General features: G+C 42.0%; 1 protein-coding gene across 2 annotated transcripts in view; it reads right to left on the bottom strand.

Annotated features, from left to right (window-relative positions):
- PACS1 (phosphofurin acidic cluster sorting protein 1) overlaps positions 1–15,488 on the bottom strand; it is a 191,755-nt gene that overhangs the window by 35,071 nt on the left and 141,196 nt on the right. The gene's annotated exons all lie outside the window — the stretch shown is intronic.

Raw genomic sequence — 15,488 nt, forward strand, 5'->3', positions numbered from 1 at the left:
GTTGTGGTTGCCTCCTGGCAGGGTCACCCTGTCCTCCTACAGGAGCTGGGAGGCAGATTTGGGCACTCCTTCTCACTTTGAGTCACAGCAGCTAAGGTCTCCCAGACATCTCCTTGGCAAGGTTCCAGAGAACAGGGACACCTGAAGGATGCTGCTGCGGAGTCATAATAAGGCCTGGGAATCACTGTTTATGTTTGCTCTCTCCCCAGCTGTGGTTCTCTGGACCCATCTCTTGCTGTCCGTCCTTGCACCTGAAGCCCAGTCACCTCTTCAGCTAGCAGCCTCCTACCAGCTAACTTTCCCCGGTCAGAGGTGGCATTCTCTCGCCCAGGTTCCTCTGGATCCCTCCCACTGGTTCAGCCAGAGCCACGTGGGTCCATGCACTTGCCTTCCAAATCTCCCCTCTTGCCTGCAGCATCCCAAACTCTCTCTTCTCTTCAGAGCAGAGGTGTGCTGCCCCCTCCCTGCAGGAACTGGGCTCTCCCTATGCCAAGTGGATCAGTACAGTTCACAGAGTTGGTGACTAAGAAACACAGTTGCACCTTCATGGTAGGAAGGAAAGGGAACAAGACTGGGACAGCAAATGGCAACTGCATGTGCCCAGTTTTCTTTCTCCTTTGAGGCAGCTAATTACGAATGCTGCTGATGTGGTTTCGTAAGCAAACATTTTCCACCTCCAGACAGATCTGCTGGTGCTGAATAAACTCACTGCAAGACAAAAGACTCCCAGGAGTGAATCTGGGACACACATCCATTACTTACAGTGCACCCCCTCCACTGCTCTCCTATGTCTCTCAGGGCTCTGGGTCATCCTTCCTCTCACCTGATACATGAAATATTGTAGGATAATATGGCAGAATTATGTTAGGAAGGAAGAACACATGGCAGACCAAACAAACCTTTACACCTCAGCACCTAATGGTAACAAGAACCAGGAAAGATCTAGTACCTTAGGTAAGGCAATAGCAGGACTGGATGTCTTTAGTGTTGGCTTAGAAATGAAACTCAACACAGTGATTGTTTAAAAAAAAAAAGTGTATATATACATATATATGTGTGTGTGTATTTTTTATTTGTAGATAGATACAATACCTTTATTTATTGATTTTTATGATTTTTATGTGTGCTGGGGATGCCTCACACATGCTAGGCAAACGTTCTACCACTGAGCCACAACCCCAGCCCCCAACACAGTGATTTTACTACCATTGCAATCAGTTCGACAAGTTTTTTGTTTGTGTTTAACGTATGACTCAATGAGATCTTAGGCCTCAAATGTCTTAATTCTCCAAAGCATAAGAACAAGTCTGCCACTCATTAAACACCTGCCTTGCCCCAGCAGCTGCCCTGCATTTCACTGACTCATCTAACCTTCACCATGATTCTAAAGGCTAGGTATTGTGTCCATTTTACAGATTAAGGGTGCAGGGAAGAATTAAGAAACTTGTCCAAGGTCACACAAAAAGTAGTTGAGCCAAGATGCAAATGTAGGCCTATCTTGATCTAGAGCCCAATTAAAATTTTCTCTAAAACCTGACATTTACACACAATTGATAGAAAGACTCTTAGCTGTAGTTCTTGTAATGTAATATAAAGCTGCTCCCCTGCCCTTTATGTTGCATCACAACCTAGCTTGTCAGTCTGAAAGCTGCTCTCCCTGCCCTTTCTGCTGCAGCCATTTCCCTGCTTCCCAACTACTTGTCAGTCTGTGAACATCCTAGCTAGCGACTGGTTCATCAGTCAGCTTGCAAGTATCCCCTGTTAGCCTGGCAGAATTCAACTGCTCAAGCATAGCCCTGCCATCTTTTCTCATGCTTTCTCTCTCCTACTCACTTTCCTTCTCTCTCCTCCTTGCTTTTCACACTCGCTCTTATTTGTGCCCTTTCTCTTTTCCTCTCCTTTTCTCTCTTACCCTGCAGAGAGACACTCTGTTTGCTTAATAAACTCCCTTATGTGATTTCCCGTGTCCGGCGTGGTTTTTGTGGGTTTCTTACAGTTCTCAGGCTGAGGAGTCAGGCGAGCTGTTATGACTGAGGTGTCTCAGGGTTAGGAGGCTGAACTAGATGCCCACCCAGGTCTTCTGTCAGTACACATACCACTGGCAGGCTCCTTTCATGCACTTAGAGTGCGGCATTCAAGGTCTGAGGGGTCCTGACACTTGACATTGATGAGATCCTGCTTAGATCAGTTTTTCTGCAGCAGTAAATAATTTTACACAAAAATTATGAAGGCCAATAACTCCAAGTGTGGATGAACATGTGCAGCAACCAGAAATTCCATATGTGGCTGCTAAGGCACAAAATGGTAAAAGAAAGCTGTGTGGAAGTTCACGACTAGATGTTACACACACACACCTCCTCCCACCCAGCCCCCAAGAGGACTCTGGTAAAACCAAGGCACAGACCACAAAGATAGGCACAAGAAGGTTCAAAGTAGTTTCACCATAATAGCTCCCAAATAGAAAGAATCTCCATGTCCATCAGCAGAAAAAAGGGCAAATTAAAATGTGGCATAGAACAAGGAGAGACTACTGAGGAATGTGAGAACACAGATGACTGTCAAAAACAGGGTGCTGAGCCCAGAGTCAGGCACAAGCCTGCGCACTGTAGACTGCATCCACACATTCAGAGCAGGCAAGGTCAACACACAGCGACAGAGTAACTGAAGCAGGTGGAGACACTGACTTCCAAGGGACACAATGGACCTCTGTGTGGTAACTAGTGACACCTGTGTGGTCACGTGGGTATAAACACAAGCAAAAACCCAGAGTTTTGTCTTGAAAACCCATGCACCCACTGTATGCCGACTGTACATGAATTAAAAGAAAGACAGGGAGACAGGCAGGCAGACCAGAATGAGGGCTCTTACTCTGCTTTGCTTGTCTGGCAACCAGTTAGGTACTGTTCTAGTCAATTGTGATCCATCCACAAACAGAACAAAAACTTTTGTCCTTGAATGTTGAATTCACATTCTAGTGAAAGGGCACAGTCAACAACCCATCAGCATAATAATGAAGAAAAGTGTGTAGCAGGAAGACTGAAATCAGAGCTGAGAGGGGCTGCAGGCTGAGGCCTAGGAGGCATGGTGGGCTGGTGGGCCTCCCAGGGAAGCGCCCAGTGAAGGAAGGGGCCATGCTCCAAGGTCTGCCTGCACACCAGGTGTGGCAAGGCCAGAGGGACCCCAGCCACAGAGTAAGGTCACGTGGCTCTATAAGTCAGAATGAGAACTTGACTATCACACTGCAAGAGATGGGGCATCGCTAGCTCTACACTAGAGGCACCTGATGGTGTGTTTTACATTAATTAGATCATTCTATTTTTTTTCTCATTCTGAAAATAATTTTAATTTTACAATTAATCAAGAAAGTTCCTAGGATGCTGTGACCAAGATTCAATCACCACAGAGCAAAGACTGAACAGATCAGTGATCCCTCCAGTCTCTTCTACAGGTGGGTAGAGTAAGCAGGGGACATATCCTGAATGTAATAAGAAAACCACCAACTGATGGGGCTGTGGGAGGAGAGAGAGGTGGTAGGGAACAGGCACAGATGGCTCATTCTAGCTGTGCTACGGGGATAGAAGGAAGGGAGCAGAGCAGGAAGGGGAAAGTTAACAGTGGTCTGGAGGGGACGGTGGTGGAGGCATGGCAGTTTGAACTCTGGGTACATTGTGAAGATATAGGTGAGCACCTGGGTTTTGGCTTGAACACCTGGAAAGGGAGTTATCATGAACTGAGATGGAGAAGGGAGTCAGTCTGGGGAGTTTAAGATCAAGAGTTCAGGTTGAGACATCTTAGGTGTGAAATGTCTCTTAGACTTCTGAGTGGAGCCACTGAGTAGAAAGTCCAGCATGTAAGCCATCTCTAGGTTATATATTTTAAAAGAATAATACATACTGACTAAATAAATTCTTCATTATTATGGGAATGCAAGGTTGGTGTAACATTAGAAAAATCAATTCATTATGTTAAAACACTGAAAAGAATAGACGTAGATCATTGCAATAGGTGCAGAAAAATCGTTTGAAAAATCCAGTATGCATTCCTGATAAACTTGTAGCAAACTAGGAACAGATCTTTCTCAGTCTGACAAAGGGCATCCATGAGAGTACCTAAGGTAGGGCCTTCCTAGTGAAAGATGAAATGTTTTCCCTCTAAGATGAGGATCAAGCTGAGACCATCTACTCTCACCATTTTTATTCAATATTGCAAAGGAGGTTTCTAATTGGGGCATGAAGGCAAGAAACATAAATGGTGTTCAAATTGGAATAAAAGAAGTAAAACTATTTTTATTTTCAAACAATCTGATCATCTATGTAGAGAATGTGATGAAGTCTTAAAAATATTAGAATGAATTTTAAAAAGTAACAGAATACAAGGTCAACATACAAAAATGATGGTAGTTCTGTATAGTAGTAACACATAATTAGAAACTGAAACATAAAGGACCTGTCTCAAGAACATACAAAGAATTCTCAAAATGTGATAGTAGGAAAACAAACATATATCAATGAAAAAAATAAGCAAAGGTTATGATCAGGCACTCCACCAATCAAGGTTCACAGGTAAAAAGAGGGTCACACAATCAGTCATTAGGAAAATGCCAATGAGAATCACAATGGGACACCTCTGCACACTCAGAGGATGTCTAAAACTTAAAAGACTGATTACACCCAGTGTTGGTGAGGATGTGGAACAAATGGAACTCCCACACACACACACAAAACTATATGGTCATATACACATACAAAACATGTGAACTCCCCCATACACATACAAAACTTTGGGAAAAAAGTGTGGCAGTTTTCTAAAACCTTATTTCACTCCTAAGCATTTACCCAAAAGGAAATACATACACCTATACACAGAGCTATACACAAACGTTCATAGCAGCTTCAGTGAGGCCCTAAGCAACTTAGTGAGACCCTGTCTCAAAATAAAAAGGGCTGGGGATGTGGCTCAGTGGTGAAGCACCCCTGGGTTCAATTCTTAGTACTGCAAAACAAACAAACCCTGCAAAACTAGAGATGACCAAATGTCCATCAACAGATGAGAGGATAAACCAACTGTGAACACCCCAGTGAAATACCATTTGGCAATAAGAACTGCTGACAAACCAACATGAGTCTCAAAATAATTTTCTGAGTGAAAAGAGCACACAAAAGGGTACCAACAGGGGCTGAGGTTATGGCTCAGTGGTGGAATGCTTGCCTAGCATGTGTGAGGCACTGGGTTCGATCCTCAGCACCACATTTAAAAAAAAAATAAAAGTCCATTGACAACTAAAAATATGCATAATTTTTTTTAAAAAGGTACCAGCAATATTCTAGACAATGGAAGCTATTCTAGAGAGAGACAGGAGGTTATCTGCGGTGGTCTGAGGATGGGGTGTGTGTGAGTTAACACAGACTGCTAACCATATGACTGGCCCGTGACAGGTATTTGGGCCCCTGAGTTTGGGGAGGGTTGATGCTATTCCAGAATCCATGCAAGCAGCTCACTGCACCTGAACTGCTTTTACCAACGTTTTAGGCAAACACCTGCTTTCTCTGTGCAGTGTGTCATCTTGGCATGTAGAAGGCAGAGGGCAACTCTCTCAGCAGCACCAGGTCTCTCCAGACACCACTTCCCTGTCTGCCGCGTCTCACTGCTAGAGAAACGAGTGTCTGAAGAGTTGCTCAGCAACCCCTGCCTGGTGATCCCAAGAAATAAACCACAACTGAAATAAACCACAACTGTGAGTGTGACTGGATTCCAGGTCCTGTGAGTCCTCCTGGTGAATCCTGAACCTGGGCTGGTCTTAGAGACCCCTGAGACAGGGCTGGGGTGAGAAGGAACACTAATAAAAGAACACTTTGGGGAGTGATGGATATGTCCCCATTGTCTTAAGTGTGTGATGGCTTCATAGGCTGTGTATGTCTCAGTATCAAACTATACACTTGAAATATGTGCAATTTATTGTGTATCAATTATACTTCAACAAAACTGTTTTTTGTTTCCTAAAGGAAGGTTCTATCCAGTGTATTTAGAAGTTAACTGCCTACCTACCATTTCTTCTTCCCTTTCTAATTAATAACAGAGAAGCAAAATTTTGGCTGAGCACATTGCTTTCTGAAATAAAAGACTTCGCTGGACAGCTTCCTTTGCAGGAAGGTGAGATGCTGACTAAAATCTGGCAAACGAAATATAAGTAGAAGGATTAGATGGAACTCCTGGGGAGGTCTTTTTAAAGGGAACTTACTCCCCTGCCAGGGGTCCCTCTTGTCCTTTCTTCTGCTCTGTGATGCAGCTGATGGCTGGAGTTCCAGCAGCTAACTAGGGCCATGAGGAAACCATGATAATTCAAGCCATGTGCCAGGAATGTGAATTAGAAAAGGGGTCAGGATCCCTGGTGACACCACAGGAGCTGCTGGATCAGTCCTGGAGTGTTTACCTTTGGATTTCTCATTTTTATGTAAGAAAGAAATAAAGAGCTATCTTATATAAATCTCTTATTTGGGGCTTTTCTGTTAAAGCAGGACAGCCTATCCTTGAGTAACACACCAGGAAGCGATTTCTGGTTAGTGCAAGATCACAAGCTCCTACACACTTTTAGGAGAATCAATGGCTGAATTATTCCCAGAGTCCACTTAAAGGAAAGGAAGGAAGGAAAGATATCTCAAAATCTGAAGGAAAAAGAGGTCTTCTCCAGGAGAACCAATTGCCTGGCCTTCCACATTTCTAGGAGCTCACCAGAAGCTCATGCTGCCGTGGGAGTCGGTTTCCTGGGACGGCTGGGGAACGGGTGCTGACTGAAGGCTCCTCTGGAATGCCGTTGCAGCCTCCTCAGACAGGCGAGCACTCCTAGCCAAGACTCCCACACAAAGAGGCTTTCCCACAAAAGGTACTGGCTGGGTTCTCCAGCTGACCCACCTCTGGACCTTTGGTGAAAGTGCCCCAGGACTCAAAGAAGCCAATGATCTGCCTTTGAAGTAAAAGAGAAGGCTACAGGATAGCAATTCAGAGGCTTTCAGGATGCATTCCAGGTCATTTGGCTCAAAAATAACTTTCCTCTCTACCAAGGCACTTGGAAAATGATGTCATTCATTATCATCTTTTAAAACTCCACTTTGGAACCAGATGTGGTGGCATAAGCCTGTAATCCCAGCAACTCAGGAGGCTGAGGCAGGAGGACCGCAAGTTTGAGGCTAGCCTGGACAACTTAATGAGACCTTCAGCAATTTAGTGAGACCCTGTCTCAAAATAAAACATAAAAAGGGCTGAGGGTGTGGCTCAGAGGCCCTGGGTTCAATCCCCAGTATTGTAAAAAATAAAAACAAAACCCAACACATCTCTGTTTGGAAACCTGAGTCAGGGTTCACACTAATAAAACCACCACCGAAGAGCAGGTCATGGTCCCCTGATCGCCTGGAGAGGTCCTGACTTCTGAATCTTGGCTGATTCCTGAGCTACCCCTTGCTTCCTTTGTGGGGTATTCTTTGGTTACCCTTGTGCCTCAAATTTTTCGTGTAAAGTAAAACCAACAGAGATCTTATTGGATGGTACTGTGATGGAGGTTGAGAGAGCACCTGGCAGCACAGGCCTGGCACTGGCAGGATGCATAAGCGCTACCCTTAGCGTGGTTCCATCTCCATTTGTTCGCTGTTTTGGCTTTCCTCTGGCTTGCTCTGCTTCATGATCAACCTTCTGGAAGAGTAGTGAGGTAACTGCTAAACAGGCGGGGGGGCCTGGCCTGTCCCCTCTCTTCCTGCACCTAAGTCCCCTTTCCTACCCCAGAGGACTTCCCACTGCCAGCAGGAGGCCAGAGCCAGAGCAACCCTGATGGAGACCCCACAAGCTCCCTCCACTCATTAAGAGGACACTTTCTCTGCTGAGCTTTGTGCCAGGAGCAGAGCAGTGCAGAGGAAAAAAACCACATGTTCTCTGCCTTTGAGCATTTATAACTTAGCTAAGAGGACAGGATCTTAGTCTATTAGTGACTTAGCCAACGAAGGTGACAGAGAATAGGGGGTGCTAACTTACATAAAAGAGGTCACCCAGAAGCTGGCGGAAGCTTTGGGGAGGTATTTGGTCACAAACAGATTCTCTCAAGGAACTGTTTTCTTTAGACCCCATCAGATGAAATCTGAAGCAGTCAGGCTGCCAACTTGATAACTGGGACAAAAATAAAATGACAAGGACCTTGAAACCTCCTAAATTATTCTAGTTTGTGCTTGACTATAAGGTAAAGGAGAAATTGCCTTAAATGACATCTACAAATGATCCTCAGTCTGCATTTTGCCATTGTTTCAAACCCACTTCCGTATAAATCAAAACTAGAGATGCTCTGCAAGAGAGTATGTCCCCATCTCCTTTACCACAGCACATCAATCAACAGTGGAGCGGCCACGACGTGGACATAAAAGAGGGGAAGAAGGACAAAGAAAGATCTGGATGAAATAAAAGATTGGATAGCCAGTTTCTGAATGAAAATGAACATTCTTTTGAGATCAAAGCAGATAAATGCAAGAATAGAAGACAAGTGACCTGGATTATTTCTTTGTCATATCAAAAAATGGCTGTCACATGGGCAAGTCCCTTTTCTCCCCACCTTAGTAGTTTAATCACAAGGTGGGAAGGATAAGCTCTGCTTTCCCTCTGCACAGCAAAGGGCACAGATCAACAGAAAAAAAAAAAAAAAATCACAGGAGAGATTTCCCTTTGTGAAAGCAACACTTTGTTTCCAGAACTTTCTACCTTAAGGTTTTTTGTTTTTTGTTTTTTAGGCTATTGTGAATTCCTAATTTCTCTTGCAGTGAATTTGTCGCTTATGTATAGAAATGCATTTGATGTATAGGTATTGACTTTATATTCTGCTACCTTGCTGAACTCCTTTATGAGTTCTAGAAGTTTTCTGGTGTAGAAATTTCTACCTTAACAGGCACTTTAACAGTCTGAGGCTGTTATTCCACAACAATAGCACAAGCAGGTAAATTTTGGGGCAGTGTGCTTATGAAGTTACCTCAATTCATGGGTATACTGAAACTCATTATTTTACATGAAACAGTATGATTTTGACTGTGTAACAATGAACTAAGGTATGATTATTTTTAAATCAGTAAACCTAAAGATTTTTCAAAAACAAAGCAATTAAATTTTTAATCCCAAAATTGTTCAAATGAGGGAACACCAAAGAATGAGAAAAAAACTTGGAGCCAAACAAAAAACAGAACCAAGAAACATGCTTAGGCATGCTTCAGTCCCAGGCCATTCCATGTGACTTCCCACGAGGTGGAAGGACAGAAGGCTGTACATACACCCTGAATGTTCAGCTACTCGGCATAGGATTATTTTGGGGGTGTCAACACCCGATTACTTACACAGACCAAGAACATTTACAAAACCTCTTTCTCTCTACAGTGCCCTTGATGACAGCCTTCTGGAGGAGAAGACAAGCCTCAAATATGCATGGGGCCTCACCTGGTAAAATCAGACTTGAAAATTCTCAGGCCCAAAGTAGCTCCTTTAGACTGCAGAAGAGACTCAAGTGCAAGCTTCCTTTACTAAAACAAGGAACTGCTGGTGAATGTGAAAAGCTCACATCTGCAGACATGCAGAGGCTGGTGTGTCAGATGTGCTCAAAGATGTCATGAGATCCCTCAGCCTCCGCCTTAGCTGAACAGACCCTCCCTGTTACCAGCCTCTGACAAACCCCAGGCACTGAAATTCCCAACAGTCATTCACCATAACTCCTCAACCCATGTGCTCCAGTGATCCAGGCAGGGGAGGTTGGTGAGAACAAAAACAAGCAAAGAAAACCTTCCTAGATCCAGCACCAAACAAGCAACCAGGACAAGGAAGAATTAAGTATATTAAAACAAAAATATGCCCAAGGGAGATTCCCAAGGCAAGGATGGTTGAATAGTAGGGACTTACTAACACATGTTATTATGTTAATTAGTTCAAAAGAAAACATAGATATACTTATTTTATTAGATACTGAAAAAGGCATTTGATAAAACTGAACATATTCCTAATTTTAAAAAAGGTCTTTAGGAAAAAAGTGATAGAAAAATACATTCTTAACATCAATTTTAAAGTATATATGTTCTGTAAATAGCATAGACAAGAGACCAGAATATTCATTCTGAAGACAGGAAGAATAAAAAGGCCTATCTTGCCAGGTGGGGTGACCACACCAGTAATCCCAATGATTTGGAAGGCTGAGGCAGGAGGATTGCAAGTTCGAGACTAGCCTCGGCAACTAAGCAAGAACCTGTCTCAAAATAAAATATAAAAAGGACTGGGGATGTTGCTCAGTGGTAGAGCATCCTGGAGTTCAATCCCCAGTACTGCCAAAGAAACAAAGAAAAGAAAAGCATAATGATAAGAACCTATCTCCACTACTTAGGTAAAAATTCCCTAGAAAGTCGGCTGGAATATTTGGAAATAAATGGCATAAAAGGTAATATATTACTGTGTACTGGATTTCAAGAAAGTCAACCAAAAAGCTAGTGGAAACATTAAGAAAATATGAAAATACAGAAAAATTAAGATTCTGCAGTGGAAGGGTGACCAATAATAATGGGTAACTGAAAAGCAAGTGGAGGCACACGCTAAAGTACTCAGAGGAGAAATGAATTTGTAACTAACTCCAAAATACTTAAAAAAAAAAAAAAAAAAAAACAGATGATGCAACTAGGACTAGGACAAAATCGGAACAAATCTTCAATCTAGGAGAAACACTACAGGGTTTGTTATACCCTTCTCTAGCCTACTTTTCAGTAGATTTTAAACTTTTCATAGTAACAATAACAAAACCCAAGAAACTTCTGGGTAAGGGAAAGTAAAGAAGGTTCTACTACCTTCTACTCATAGGGTACACGTGCACATGTACTCTAAGGCCAGAGGAATCAAACACCATAGTACTGTGAAAGGAACAGAGAGTGCAGAGCAGGGAGCAGAGCCCAAGACCAGGCCTGAGTACACAAAGAACCTCACTGTGTGAAAAAAAGTGAAAAGAAAAAAGTGCTTGATTAACAGACAGTATGGTACTGGAAAACCAGCTGTCTGAAAAAATAGATGGATCTTTACCTTACTCCTTACACCAAAGTAAACTTCAGACAGATCAAAGTTCTAAGTAGAAAAAAGCAAGTAAAGAAGTCATAAAAGTACCAGAAGAAAATATGGATGGGGATCCAAGATAGCGCACTAGAGGGAGGCTGCATTTCTCGTCCCTCCATAACTCAGGTATAAAACAAAGGATATCTGTTTCTTGGTGAGGCAGTTTTTGCTACTTATCGATCCCCTGCTGTTTACCCCATTTGTTTACTGCAATCACCTGCAGTCTGCCAGCATATCGACGCCTTTTTGAGTGCAGTTTGCTCACTGTCAGGCGCCTATCATCTGCCATTTGCCTGCCTCTTGCCTGTCCATCCCCTGCCTTTCACCTATCCATCGCCAACCGCCAGAGGTTCACTTCCCCATCGTCCAACTGCAAACTAACCGCAGACGGCCAGTGGAGCACCAGCTGCCTGCTGCTGCCTGGGAATTCACTGTCATAGTACCTGCAGGTTTGGTTACGCATGGCTGCCACCATTTTGAGATAACAGCCAGGACCTGTAGGACCCCTGGCCAGACTGCACACTACCTCCAGGATCCCTCAGCCCAACCGATCACTCACTGCCTCCGGGGCCCTCACATTGACTGAATTCTCCCTGCCACCAGGACCCCCAGACCAACTGACTGCACACTAACACCCCTCAGACCGACTGATTACACCCTGCCTCCAGGATCCCACAACCAGACCAACCACACCCCACCTCCAGGACCCCAGCACGACCAATCGCACCACGCCTCCAGGACTCCAGCAAACCAAACCCACACCCTGAGCTGCAGCTCCCCATTTGACAACACATTTAGAAGCCACAGCAGCCATCTTGGATAATCCTGGAAGCCTTAGCTCCGATCTTTAGGTGGGGCAAGTCCCATCCAGAGATGCCTGCTGGAGACTGGAAACTCATTGTCAGCTACCTCTCGTACATCAGGTTACTGAAGACTGGGAGGTTTGACTACTATATGACTGTTATAGTGTAGATTTTTTTTTCTCCTTATTGAAAAAGTTTAAGTTTTTATTCCTTTACTTTTCCCACTCTGTTTTCCTTTTGTTTACCTGTTCCCTCAGAGACTCTTTCTCCCTTTTTGCATGCTAACAACCAACTTCTTTGGATTACACTCCCACTCTTTCTATGAGCTATAACTTCTATATATTCTTTTCTTATCCCATTAACAGCTATATTCTGCACCCCTCCACATCCTCTTTGTCCTCCATTAGAAACTGCAGACCTAATTGCAAATATATTTGTTATACTGAGGTTAATAATTGAACTCATTCTGTTTATTATGACAATATTGTTAACATTCTCATAGGGGCTATTTGGTTTAGGACTGTATATTGTCTGTACTGGGCACTGCTAATATTGATCTCCCCCTTAAAGAAAAAGAATTGGAAAAAGATTAGGGTATAAAGGATTAGCCTATGGGGGGAAACTGCAATACCCCAGATCTGACTGCTAGAGATACATGAACAACATGAAAAAACAAGGGAAGAAAATGATCCAAACAAATCTAGATTTTATATTAATAGAACCCAGTGACAGTATGGTAGAAGAAATGTCAGAAAAGGAGTTCAGAATATACATAATTAAAATGATTTGGGAAGCAGAGGATGCGATGAGAGCAAATGCAGGCAATGAATGATCACACCAATAAGTAGTTGAAAGAGCAACTGCAGGAAGCAAAAGATCATTTCAACAAAGAGACAGAGATTCTCAAAAAAAAAAAAAAAAAAAAAAAAAAAGGAAATCCTTGAAATGAAGGAAGCAATAAACCGAATAAAAAACTCAATGGAAAGCATCACCCACAGACTAAACCACTTGGAAGACAGAACCTCAGACAATGAAGACAAAATATTTAATCTTGAAAAGTTGCCCAGAGAAGATGGTAAGAAATCATGAACAGAACCTCCAAGAACTATGGGACATCATGAAAAGACCAAATTTAAGAATTACTGGGATTGAGGAAGGCACAGAGATACAAACCAAAGGAATGAACAACCTATTCAATGAAATAATATCAGAAAATTTCCCAAACCTGAAGAATGAAACGGAAAATCAAATACAAGAGGCTTACAGAATACCAAATGCACAAACTCACAACAGATCCACACCAAGGCACATTATAATGAAAATGCCTAACATACAAAAATAAAGAGGATATTGAAGGCTGAGAGAGAAAAGCATCAGATTACATACAGGGGGAAACCAATACTGGTATCAGCAGATCTCTCACCCAGACTCTAAAAGCTAGAAGGGCCTGGAACAACATATTTCAAGCTCTGAAAGAACATGGTTGCCAACCAAGAATCCTATACCCAGATTTGAAGATGAAATAAAATCCTTCCATGATAGACAAAAGTTAAAAGAATTTACAAATAGAAAGCCTGTGCTACAGAATATTCCCAACAAAATATTCCATGAGGAGGAAATGAAAAACAACAATGGAGGTCAGCAAAGGGAAGAACTATCTTAAAGGAAAATCCATTCAAAGGAGAAACCAAGCCATGATAAAAACCACAAATAAGCCCAAATGACTGGAAATACAAATCATATCTCAATAATAACCCTGAATGTGAATGGCCTAAACTCATCAATCAAAAGACATAGAATGGCAGAATGGATTAAAAAGAAAGACCCAACAATATGCTGCCTCCAAGAGACTTATGTCATAGAAAAAGACATCCACAGACTAAAGATGAAAGGATTGGGAAAAACCTACCATGCACACGGATTAAGTAAAAAAGTGGGGATTTCCATCCTCATTACAGATAAAGTGGACTTCAAGCCAAAGTTAGTCAGAAGGGATAAAGAAGGACATTTCATACTGCTTAAGAGAATCATAAATAAGGAAGACAAAACGATCGTAAATATTTATGCCCCAAACAATGGTGCATCCCTGTACAGCAAACAAATCCGTCTCAATTCCAGAAATCACCTAGACTTAACAGATATATATATATAGAATATTCCATCCATCAACGAGCCGATTCACTTTCTTCTCAGCAGCACATGGAACCTTCTCGAAAACAGACCATATGTTATGCCACAAAGCATCCCTTAGGAAATGCAAAAAAATAGAGATACTGCCTTGTGTTCTATCAGATCATAATGGACTGAGAGTAGAAATCAATGACAAAATAAAAAACAAATTACTCCAACACCTGGAGACTAAATAACATGCTATTGAATGAAACATGGATAACAGAAAACATCAGGGAGGAGATAAAAAAATTCTTAGAGGTCAATGAGAATGAAGATACAACACATCAAAATCTCTGGGACACTATGAAAGCAGTACTAAGAGGAAATTCATTGCATGGAGTGCATTCCAGAAAAGAATAAAAAGTCAACAACTAAATGACCTAACATTACAGCTCAAAACCCTAGAAAAAGAAGAACAGAATAACAGCAAAAGTAGTAGAAGACAGGAAATAATTAAAATCAGAGCTGAAATCAATGAAATTGAAACTAAAGAAACAATTCAGAAAATTGACAAAACAAAAAGTTGGTTCTTTGAAAAAGTAAACAAAATAGCCACACTAACAAAGAGGAGAGAGAAAACTCAAATTACTAAAATTCGTGATGAAAATGGAAATATCACAACAGACACCACTGGAATACATAACATAATGAGAAGCTACTTTGAAAATCTATATTCCAACAAAATAGAAAATACTGAAGACATCAACAAATTTCTAGAGACATATGCTCCTCCCAAACTGAACCAGGAGGACATACACGATTTAAACAGATCAATATCAAGCAATGAAATAGAAGAAGCCATTAAAAAATCTACCATCCAGGAAAAGCCCAGGACCAGACAGATTCTCAGCCAAGTTCTACAAGACCTTCAAAGAATAACTCATTCCAATACTTCTCAAAGTATTCCAGGAAATAGAAAAGGAGGAAACCCTACCAAACTCATTCTATGAAGCTAATATCACCCTCATATCCAAACCAGGCAAAGACACATCAAGAAAAGAAAATTTTAGACCAATATCCTTGATGAATATAGATTCAAAGATCCTTAACAAAATATTGGCAAACCGTATCCAAAAACATATTAAGAAAATTGTGCACCACGATCAAGTGGGGTTCATCCCTGGAATGCAAGGATGGTTTAACATCCGTAAATCAATAAACGTAATCCATGATGTCAACAGACTTAAGGATAAGAATCATATGGTTATTTCGATTGACGCAGAAAAAGCGTTTGACAAAATACAACACCCCTTCATGCTCAAAACACTAGAAAAAATAGGGATATTAGGAATATACCTGAACAATGTAAAGGCTATTTATGCTAAGCCCATGGCCAACATCATTTTCAATGGAGAAAAACTGAAACCATTCCCTTTAAAAACAGGAACAAGACAGGGATGTCCTCTTGCACAC

The sequence above is a fragment of the Sciurus vulgaris genome, assembly GCF_902686455.1.
Source record: "Sciurus vulgaris genome assembly, chromosome: 11".
In the NCBI taxonomy this organism is placed as follows: Eukaryota; Metazoa; Chordata; class Mammalia; order Rodentia; family Sciuridae; genus Sciurus; species Sciurus vulgaris.